This window comes from Mixophyes fleayi, chromosome 1 (genome assembly GCF_038048845.1).
Source record: "Mixophyes fleayi isolate aMixFle1 chromosome 1, aMixFle1.hap1, whole genome shotgun sequence".
In the NCBI taxonomy this organism is placed as follows: domain Eukaryota; kingdom Metazoa; phylum Chordata; class Amphibia; order Anura; family Limnodynastidae; genus Mixophyes; species Mixophyes fleayi.
The window spans coordinates 293,237,772-293,250,012 of record NC_134402.1 but is presented as its reverse complement, the minus strand read 5'-3'; positions in this window follow the sequence as shown (position 1 = coordinate 293,250,012).

Sequence of the window (12,241 nt, the reverse complement as noted above, 5' to 3'; positions counted from 1 at the left end):
GTGCAAAACAGAAAACTAACTAAGATCCTTAATGAATCAGGCCCCTATTTATCAAATATTTAGTACATCCTACAAAATGACAGCTAGAATCTGATTGGTTGCTATAGGCAACATCTCCAAACCCGTAGTTTAATAAAAAATAGCCTCTGAACTTGATAAGTGTAATTTAAAAAATAAATCCACAATGCTTAAGATAAAAACAATTAACAAAATGACACCCAAAGATATAATACAACAGTTTCCTGTAAAAAAAAAAAAGGAATTTGCTGGGAGAGCATTGAAAAAAAGACACTTCTCAATACGAAATAGACTCTCAAAAAAGTGTACTAATTTCTTAGAGTTACATGAAATTTTAAACATGCTGCAGGTACCCACTGCCCCACTTCCACTGTGATGTCAGATCTAGAAAGTCTGTGTAAATGCAAATTAGTTGTTTATGACCTGTGTTCAAACAACTTTCAAGTCAGGTTTTATTTACCCTGGCAATGGGATTACCTTTAAATAACACTCTTTTATAAGCAGGAATGAATTGGTAACGTAGCAACTGCTGAGTGTATATTCTGGTCTATAACTAAAGTCTTGAATTTGTATAATATGTGGTAGCAACATACTCTAGCTGTGCTGTTCCTCTTGACTGCACCTGCTCTCTCTCTGGATACCTAAACTGAACCTGTATTTCCTTGGTACCTCTAGCAGGCATATAGCTGTCCATTATGGTTTACTGTAAAAATGCACAAATGTGTTCAAATCTACAGGATTCATCTTACGGTTTTTTGAAAGATGGAACCATTGTTAAAATGTCAATTTATCCTGAGGGTATTTGAGTGGACAAGCTGTATTAATAAGCATAATGAGAACAAACATTACATAGTCCTTAAATTGTGTTTATTTTCTTTGCTTGTCCAAAAACGCATTTTCTGTGATCTTGAACAACTATATGTGTGATGAATAGCTGTAAAAACAGTGAACAACTACATTTATGTGAATCTAAGATAACATACATTATAATAGTGAGAAGAAAGGCTAAACACATGTACAATGAAAGACTATGTTGATATCAATATGAAACTTCTAGATGTTATGTCACAATCTCTGGATGTTATATCTTGTAAAGAATAATGCTGAGATGAAGTAATAAACCGGTTCCTTGAAGTATGTGCACAGTCCAGCCATTATCCGTCAAATGAAGAGACTACTCAACTTGATCAAAAGAATCAAGTAGCCGCTTTACATATTAATGGCTAATTTAGATCATGGGTAGCTTTTTTCAAACATAATCCTGACTCACCAACCTCCCTTTACCTGAATTGCAGAGGTATCAGCCCTGGCATCTGTTTCCTCTGCATTGTTGGGTTCCATCAATCAACAGCTTTGTATGCAGTTTGCAAACTACCCCACATCACATGTGATTTTTACTTACTATCCTGCAGTTTAGAGTCTGAAAACTCAAACCGTATCAAATGTGTGATGATTTGTAAGTTCCAAACTATGTATGATTAAGAGCAAAGCCTTTGAATCATTGGGATGTTAAAGATCATCATCCTCTATATATATAAGAGAATAAGTTTTTTTATTTATTTGTTTGTAAGAAAATATCTTCGACACCCCTGCACCAATTCAGATGAAACCAATGTGAGGTGGTCCAGTTGGATCATGGCCGGGTTTTAAGGGGTCAGACCTCCTGGTGGTGTGCACTGCGCAGAAATTTGACACAGGGAGCCTGTTCTGGGCCTTCCACTGGATGGATTTGGACCAAAACTTCACAGACTGGTAACACTGGATCCCAGAAGACATACTAGCTGGTTGAGGTTCCGGTCGGACCTCCTGTTGGTGTACGCTGAACAGAGCTTTGACATGGGGAGCCAGTTCTGGGCTTTCCACTGAAAGGATTTGGTTTGTTTGTCTGTGCGGATATGAATTCAGACACCCCTATACCGATTGGGATAAAACCAGTGCGAGGTGGTCCTCTTGGATCCTGACTAGGTTTTAGGAAGTTTCGGGTACCAGTCGGACCTCACGTTGGTGTACACTGGGCAGATCTTTGACCCAGGGAGCCTGTTCTGGGCCTTCCTCTGGATGGATTTGGATAACATTTACTATAAAAACAAAAACGACACTGGGCAGCCACCTAATGGATGTGATGGAAGAGCTTTTAAGCTACTACTTATTTTTAAAATGTTTACAGTTACATCCAACTCATTGTTAACTTAATAACTTGAAGATTTAAACAATCTGGGTACTAAAGCTAGTTTATTTGTATAGTGTCAACAAACTCAGACAGACAAAGACCCCTGCTTGCAAGTTTACAATCTATGGGACAATGGGAGTTGGATACATGAGGTTGAACCATTTGGTTTAGCCAGACTACAAAGGTAAATAGTGATTTGTATGCTATATGATTCAATCACACAGCAATGTTGCCCATGGGGTCAGAGGGTTGTTGTCTTGTGTGAATTTTGTAAAGTGTGGTAATAGGGTAACCTCGGGAGGTTAAGAGAATGGTTAAAGAATATTATAAGCTTGCCTGAAGAGGTGGGTTTTCAGAGAACATTTGAAGGACTGAAGACAAGAGGAAGGTCTTATCGTGTGAGGGGGAAATTCCACAGAGGCTGCTGTCCAAAAAAGTCCTGTAAATGGGAGCATGTAAATAGAGTGGATGCAGATCCTGTGCAGAACAGAGGTGTCAAGTTGGTAGATATTTTAAGTGAGGAGATGTATGTTGGTGCAGTTTTGTGGATGGCTTTGTATGCTAGTAGAAGTATTTTATATTGGATTTGGTAAAAAAAAAAACAAGCAAACAGTGCTCAGCAGAGGAAGAACGATTTGCAAGGAAAATCAATATAGCCACTGTATGCAAAATAGATTGAAGGGGTGATAGTCTGACTCGGGGGAAGACCAGTAAGGAGGGAATTGCAATAATCAATGCGGAAGATTATGAGTGCATGAATTAGAGTTTTTCAGTGTTGTGTGAGGGGTATGTGGATGTTCTAGGAATGTTTTTTAGCTGTATGCAACATGATTTAAATATAGAGTCGATGTGTGAGTCAAGGATCACACCTAGGCAGCGAGCTTACCGTATGGGATTTATGGTAATGTCAACAGAAATAAAAATATCAGGTAGGTAACTTCTGTTGGTGGATGGGAATGATACTGAAATCCAAAGGAGCTGCTTAGTTTTCCTAGAGAAAGGGTATAGACAGAGAACAGCAGAGGTCTTATAAGGTGCTACTGGACAACTGACACTGCTTAAAAAACAAGATCCAGATGACGTAGAAGTTGTATGACTTGTATACAAATCTGATGTTGGGAATATTATTATATAGTGAACTGATTTTAAACAACCGTACCACTATAATTAAATGGGATGGTTTGATCGGCTCTAGGAAATTATTAATCAATACTGGGATAATAACACGACAAATAAAAAATGTAACCAAATAGTTTATGCTAAATGAATGAGTATAAACATATATGTAAGCAACGTATAGTAAGAATGTCCTGAGGCCTAGTGCATGTACATTCCTTCAATTTAAACTCTATGCATCTCAGAGGTCATTGATTTGTAGCCATGTCACTTGCACCAGCTACAGGGCAGGTGTATGTGCCAAATGATAATGGTAACAGTCGCGAGAACCACCTACACTTAAATAAGTGATATACCATTTAAAAACTGGAATATGTAGGGTCAAATGCATTTCAATTCATACATGCTAATTTTGAATGTATATAGAATGACTCCAGATAATACAGATCCTTAGTAGCAGAAATGGTTTTTTTTTTATTATATGCTGAAATTATACTGATATGTCATGCGGTTTGAATAACCTTGCCTATCAGAACCACATCTAAAATATCAGCCTTTTTTTCTGCAGGTTTGCAAACCGCCAGGGGTTGTTTGGCAAATTTTAGCCTGAGGGACGAGACTTGGCTCAGATGCCTTTTAAAGGAACAAAATGCAGATAGCCCAGTGACCCATCCCAAAGTAGCCCAGCATGGGACCCGTGCAGGGGCCAGATGCCCCCCAGTCCCACAGCCCAGCCAGCCCATGCAAACCACAGCTTGATACATTGCATGATTTTTATTCTTTCCATGTGCAAAAAACTGGACAGTGGTTTCAGATGTGGTAGTCTGTAATAATGCAGCTAGTAAAAAGTACAAAAAAATGCAGTTTGCAAAAATCGCACCTTAGTAAATCTCCCCCTCAAACATCCAGTGCCACTACACTTGTGCTATCAGCCACCAATTTAATAACTTGAGTCCCCAGAACAATGACAATTAGCACTGAGACATGAATGTCAGCAGTCACTGGTCAACATGGACAGATTGGCCTTAGACCTTACTAGAGTTTCCCAATAGGCTTGTGGTCTTGATGCATTTTTTTTTTCCTTCCAATTTTTTTAAAATTATTTATTTTCACTCACTGAAGTGGGAGTGGTAACATAGCAGCCTTTGCTCATTATGGCCGGCCCTGGCCTACAGGGGGTGGATCCGGTATTGAGTATTCAATGACAGGTAGCTTGTTAGCAAATCAGAATGAGACAGCTGCATTCTTATTTGCTGCCACACTGTCTCTCATTACAGAGTGTGGGCTCTGGAGCTCTTAGTCTTCATGATTTCATTCTATCTCACAAGACTAACAGCCTTCAGACTTCCCACTTATATTGCTAGAAATTTTTATCTTGAAGGACGTGACATAGTGATTAGCACAGGTACCGTGCAGGGGCGCATGATATGGGGTACCATATTCAGATGGAGGCTGGGGCCATGAGGTTGTATTATTACAAGGGGTGTATGAAATGTGGAGAATTCATAAAGGGGGCCCATTATATGAGGATTATTCAATATAGGTCATGATATGGGGAGAATTTTATGAGGATAAATCAATAAAGGGGCTCATGATATGGGGAGAATACAGAGCAGGGTCATGATATCAGGAAAATCAATACAGAGGGTCATGATATGAGGATAATATATAAAGGGAGCCATGATACAAGAGTTAATCAATACAGGGAGCCATGTTATGAGGGAGAATTAAAACAAGGGTGACAAGATATGGGGAGAATTCATAAAAAGAAGCTGCCATGATACTTGAGAGCATCAATACAAGGGGTTTAACATCTTCCATTCAAAAATGACCCCCATACTAATCATCATAGTCTACCAATCTCCGCACATGTTCCAGATGGGGCATATATTTAAAATTTCCTAATGCACAAGGACACTTATTTAGCATTTAAATACAGCATTCATTTTACTCAGACATAAATAGCCTGTTGGTGAATTCAGAAGTGCCGGTAAAATCTATACAATACTATTACACTGTAGTTAAGTGTTGTACCTTACATTTCATAGCATCCTATTAAATATGGTGAGAGAGATTCAAGAACATTAATAACTAGTTTCAAGGGACACACAAGTGGGATATGAAATTGCTTTGCGAAGTTATGAAAAATTGTTGATGGTAATAACTGGAAAGAAGCCCAGGATTCAAGTTATCTATTCCACAAAAGGTTATGACAGGTTATCTTAAATAGATTTTAGTAATTGGTACTCAAATATTCTATGTTTCACTATATACATCCATGTTTTTCGCTCAAAGGTTTTGATATTGTATTAAGCTTTTCTGTATATTTCTTCAGTGATTCAAAAATAAGTAAATGGTACATGCACAGCATTCTTCTTAGTCATTAAATTTTATATTACAAATTGTGAATTGAGCGCCCTTTAAGTGAAAGTGCTTTTAAAATGTCCTCACCTTATTCCTTACTCTATGTCTATTCATAAACCATCAGCTTACAATATACTAAATATATCTGTTGACATGCAGATCTTAGACAGCAGCACCTTGGACTTCCCTACATTCAGGGGAACCCCTAATTATATTACTATTGCGATTTCACAAGATAGCACTTTGATCAATGCAGAACATAGGAATTGACACATGTGGGTTCAACCTAAAGTCTACATGAACTAATGTTTATATATTGTACAGACAGAAGGCATGAAAAAGTTAAACTAATAATGGAAATAGTATGTATAGATTTGAAATATATATCATATAAATGAAAATAGTATTATATACCAAAATGAAAGCAGTGTCTTGAACGCTTCTTCCTATTGTACTTGGAAACTTTTGCTTTTGACAGTCTACTCCTCTATATACCAAATATATATGCAATACCAAAAATGTATGATCAAATTTCTGTATAGGAACTAATTATAAATGAAAAAAAGAACACATTTCTATGTATATGTTTTTTTTTCCATTTTGAACCATGTTCTATTTTGTGTTACTGTTCATGTGAAAAGCCCACACATGTTGTCATGGTATGTGTGAATACATGATTGTATCTTCACACAGGTGAGAGCACCTTACATAATCACAGGAAACAATATATAATGAGAGTGCAACAAAATCTTTAGCTTTCACAAATACAATGTTGTGGGTAGTGGACATAGTTATAAGTGACAGAGACTTAGGCAGTAGTGCTACCAATTTAAGAGATAAAAGTTCAACTTGGATTTGAAGTAGATGGAAGCATTGCAGGGGTATAAAGATAGAGTCCCAAAGGTTGAGAGCAGCCTAGGGAAAGCTATATTGCATGACTTAGTGAGTTTACAACCTAAGAGGTGTGGGGAACAATTAACAGTATGTATAAGTTGACTCTGTTGTCCTCTTTCGCCTCATACAAATGCTATAATCTCTAAGTCTTGAGGACACCTGTCTAATCATTCTTTCAGTGTTAGTTTCTCTGGATTCACCTACTCTCCACTTCCTTTATCAGTTGGAGTACCACAAGGCTCAGTCCTAGGTTCTCTGCTCTTCTACAGTCTACACCCCTACTTTTGCAAAACTAATAAGCTCCTTTGGATTTTAGTATCATCTCTATGCAAATGATACCCAAATTTATCTATCTTCTCCTGATCTCTCACCATCCTAGCTATCCCGTGTTTCTGTCTGTCTTTCTGCCAACTCTACTTGGATGTCCTCTCACCAACTCACATTTAATCTTGCAAAAACAGAGCTAATAATATTCCCACCAGCCAACAGAAGTTGCTTACCTGACATTTCGAATTCTGTTGACATGACCATAAATCCCACCCCACACGCTCACCAGTGGTAATCATCTTAACGGTGACAAGAACCCCGACACGCTTGACATCTACACCAAAATCCCGATTTGAACAAAAAAATTAATCCAATATAAACAGACTTACCTGAAAACCGAAGATCCAGTTTTACGATGCCAGCACATGCTGACAGGCAGTCATTCCGAAGAGCCAGCTGTCCGGCACTTCAGTTTCACGTCAGTGCGCCCTACATTAATGTTAATTTAAAGCGGCAATGTCTGGACCCCGCAGGCTAAGTGTTGCATGCGCTGCCATCGGAAAGCTGGATCTTTGATATTAAGATAAGTCTGTTTATATTGGATTCGTTTTTGATTCAAATCAGAATTTGGGTGTAGGTGTCAAGTGTGTCAGGGATTTTGTCCCCGGTAAGACTTACCCAACCCAAGCTCACTGCCTAGGTGTAATCTTTGACTCAAAACTATCCTTTGTCCTCACATCCAATCTTTATCTAAATCCTGTTATATAGAGCTAAACAATATTTCCAAAATACAGACATATCTCACATGACACTGGAAAAATTTGAATTCATACACTAATTATATCTCGTATTGACTAATACAATGCCATCCTCACTAGTCTTCCACAAATCAAACTCTCACCCTTACAATCTATATTGCATGCAGCAGCTAGTTTGATTTTCCTTGCAAATCGTTTTTCCACTGCTGAGCCACTTTGTCAGTCCCTACATTGGTTGCCTGATTTTTACTGAATCCAATGTAAAATACTTCTACTAACAAAAATTGCACCAACATACTTCTCTTCACTTGTCTCTAAATATCTCTTAACTCGACACCTCTCTTCTGCACAAAATCTGCGTCTCTCATCCACAATCGTTAACTGCTCCCATTCCCGGTTACAGAACTTTTGCTGGCTACACTCACTTTATGGAATTCCCTCCCTGCACAATAAGATTTTCCTCTAGTCCTCAAACTTTCAAGTGTTCTTTGAAAATCCATCTCTTCAGGCTAGCTGTCACGGGCACTAGGAGTCTTTACCCAGGGATCACCAGGTGATGGACTTACCAGAGTAGTATAGATGGTAATATGGTACTCTGGTAGCGGGGTGATCACGGAACAGGAGACAGCAGATGGTAGAGAATGCTCGAGGAAAGTCTATGACTAGCAGCACTGGTAATATACAGGTAGTAGTACACGAGGAACTGAATGGACAAAGGAAACGTGAGGGTAGTCAGTGGTCTGCGGTAGCAAGTTGTACCACTGCTATAGTGAGGAGGAATGTCCAGCAGCAACGAGGAGGTGATGAGAGTCAGCGGTCTGCGTTTAGCAAGTTGTACCGCTGTCTATGTGAAGGAATGGAATCCAGGTGGAGGTATCCGGGAAGTCAGTGGTCTGCGTTAGCAAGTTGTACCACTGCTATGTGAAAGGATACAGAAACAGGTGACTCGGGAAACAGGGATCAGTGGTCTGCCTCTAGCAAGTTGTACCACTGAATATATAAGTGAGGAGGAGCACGGGGAGAGAAATGCAATACAGAGTATACACGGGCACACTGAACTTGATCCCACGATGAGATGCACAATATAGTAATGACTGAACAGCACTGCACAATAATACAAAGTCACAGGAACTATCCGGGCAAAAGGTAACACAGTCAAATGATGGCAATAGTCTCAGCGGATAGTAAACTCCAGGGGAGAACAACTCAGTCCAGCAAGATATGCAATACACCAACACAGTCAATGAGAAGTATGCATACCGTGGTTCAGGAGCAGGCTGTCAGACAGGAGTGCAGAGGTACCTGAACGGCTGGAGGCCGGCAGGATGCGAAGTCCCAGGAGGGTAGAAGCGGTAATCAAGTAGGTGCAGCGCACAGGTAGGTAGACCAGACCAGGACATGGGAACAAATACTCAGGAAGCAGTAGTATATAGGACTGGACACCTGGAGAACACTGAAGTGTAGAGATGGTCTAGACGAGATGAAAGCAGCGAGGCGTTGATCCGATGCAGACAGGCGAGTTGACACAGGCAGGAACACTGTAGAAGCACGGAGAGCGGATCAGCTGGCTGCAGACACGAATAGAACTGAAGGGTAGCGGCAAGCAGGACACTGCAGGTACACGGAGGCAGCGGATAGGAATCAGCAGGTGCAGTCTCGATGAAACATGGGAGAGTTGAGATGAGCTGGAACTGTTGAGCACGGAGGCAGCGGATAGGAATCAGCTAATACAGTCACGATGAAACACAGGATAGTTGAAGTGGTCTGGAAACCACAGGAGAGTTGAAGTGGTCTGGAAACCACAGGGAGTTGAAGTGGTCTGGAAAACACAGGAATCAGCAGAGCTGAATACACGAGGAAACACAGGAACACCTTCAGAGGCTCATGGGGAATGAGACTCCAAGATTAGGCAACGTGGTATTGACCACAGGTGCTTAATATAGGGAGTGTTGCCTGATCAGCCAATTAAGTTAAAGGAACATGAACTGAAGGTTTGAAAGGGCTGCACATGCGCAAACCCTCAGGATGGTGGACGGGCACGGTTCCTAAATACACGGGAAGAAGCACTCACAGTCTGGTGAGTGACAGTACCCCCCCTTTTAAAGGTGGGCACAGAACACCTGGAACCGGGCTTGTCCAGATTTTTGGAATAGAACTTCTTAAGAAGAGCTGGAGCGTTGAGATCTTCAGCTTTGATCCATGAACGCTCCTCAGGACCAAAGCCCTTCCAATGAACGAGGAAACGAAGAACTCCTCGCGAAATTTTTGCGTCCAATATATGAGTAATCTCGAAATCTTCCTCCTGATGAACTTGAACTGGCTGAGGTGCTGAAGGAGGGACCGAGAAACGGTTGATGATGAGAGGTTTGAGCAAGGACACATGGAAAGCGTTGGAAATGCGAAGATTCTTAGGAAGTAGAAGTTTGAAACAAACTGGATTTATCACTTGAATGATCCTATATGGACCAATAAAACGGGGAGCGGATTTCATAGATGGGACCTTCAAACGGATATTTTTGGTAGATAACCAGACACGGTCTCCAATTTTCAGTGGTGGAATAGCCTGCCTCTTCTTATCTGCAAAAGACTTATATTTGGCAGATGTCTTCGTTAAACAGGTTTTGACCTGAGACCAAATATTTTTGAAGGTCTGACAAACAGTCTCTACAGCAGGAACTTGGGTGGGAGGGAGGGCAGGAAATTCCGGAAAAGACGGATGGTGACCGTAAACCACGAAGAATGGAGTTTTGGAAGATGACTCATGGTACATGTTGTTATGAGCGAATTCAGCCCAAGGAAGCAATTCTACCCAGTTGTCTTGATTGGCTGATGAGAACATCCTTATAAAGGTCTCGAGATCTTGATTGACCCTTTCAGTTTGTCCGTTTGATTGAGGATAGTAGGAAGATGAGAGTGCTAATTGTATGCCCAAGGTCTTACAAAGGGCCTGCCAGAATCTGGAAACGAATTGTACTCCTCTATCTGACACAATCTCAGATGGACACCCATGAATACGAAAGATGTCCTTGACGAAATGCTCAGCCAGAGTAGAAGAGGAAGGCAAACCAGACAAAGGGACAAAATGAGCCATCTTCGAAAATCTGTCTACCACTACCCAAATAGTATTACAATTTTTACTAGGCGGAAGATCAGTAACAAGGTCCATACTAATATGGGTCCAAGGCTTGGATGGAATGGGTAGTGGTTGAAGCAAACCCGCTGGGGTTCTGCGGGAGGTCTTAAACTGGGAACACAATTCACAAGCAGCTACAAACTCTTTGACGTCTCTCCTCATCGAGGGCCACCAGTAACTTCGAGAGAGAATCTCAAAGGTCTTGCGTTCGCAGCATGTCCAGAAAAACGAGAAGAGTGGAACCTCGAAAGGATTTTCCTCCTAAGAGTAGGAGGCACGAGGGTCTTCCCAAATGGTAGCACTTTAGTAGAAGAAGCAGCCAGCGAAATACATTTGGGGCCTAGTATAGAGTGGTTGGAAACCTCTTCAACGTCAGAGGACGTCACAAAAGCTCGGGATAGAGCGTCAGCTTTTTTGTTCTTGACAGCCGGTTTGAAGGTTATGATTAATTTGAAATGAGAAAAGAAAAGAGACCATCTTGCTTGACGAGGATTCAAGCATTGAGCAGACTGTAGATATGACAAGTTCTTATGATCCGTGAAAATCGTCACAGGGTGACGAGCTCCCTCCAACAAGTATCTCCACTCCTCTAATGCTACTTTGATAGCCAGCAACTCCTTGTCCCCGATAGTGTAATTCCTCTCCGCAGGCAGGAGATCCCGAGAGTAAAAGGCACAAGGATGGAATTTTTGTTGCTCCGATCGTTGGGAGAGAATGGCTCCTAAGCCAACATTAGAGGCATCTACTTCTAGGAAGAAGGGAAGCGTCTATAGTAATTGGCAAAACCTAAAAAACGCTGAATGGCACGAAGAGTAGTTGGCTGAGGCCAATGTAACACAGCATTCACCTTTTCTGGATCCATTTGTAGACCAACTCCGGAGACAATATAACCCAAAAATGGAATCTGGGGCAACTCGAATGAACATTTTTCTAGTTTGCAGAATAATGAATTTTTCCGGAGTTTGGAAAGGACCTCTGCCACATGTTGGTGATGAGAAGGCAGGTCCCTTGAAAAGATCAAGATGTCGTCCAGGTAGACAACGACACATACATATAACAAGTCCCGAAAGATCTCATTAATGAAGCCCTGGAAGACAGCGGGGGCATTACATAACCCGAAAGGCATTACTAAATATTCATAATGCCCATCTCTGGTGTTGAAAGCGTTCTTCCATTCGTCACCGGACCGGATTCTAATTAAATTATAGGCACCACGAAGATCCAACTTGGTAAAGATCCGAGCTCCCTTAATGCGATCAAATAACTCAGTAATCAGAGGAATGGGATACCGATTTTTAATAGTAATGGCGTTAAGTCCACGAAAATCTATGCAGGGGCATAGTAATCCATCCTGCTTTTTTACGAAGAAGAACCCGGCTCCAGCGGGAGAGGTGGAAGGTCGAATAAAACCTCGCTGAAGATTCTCTTGGATGTATTCAGATGTAGCTTGAGTTTCAGGTAACGAAAGTGGATACACCCGACCCCTAGGAGGAGTCTTGCCAGGTAGAAGATCGATCGGAC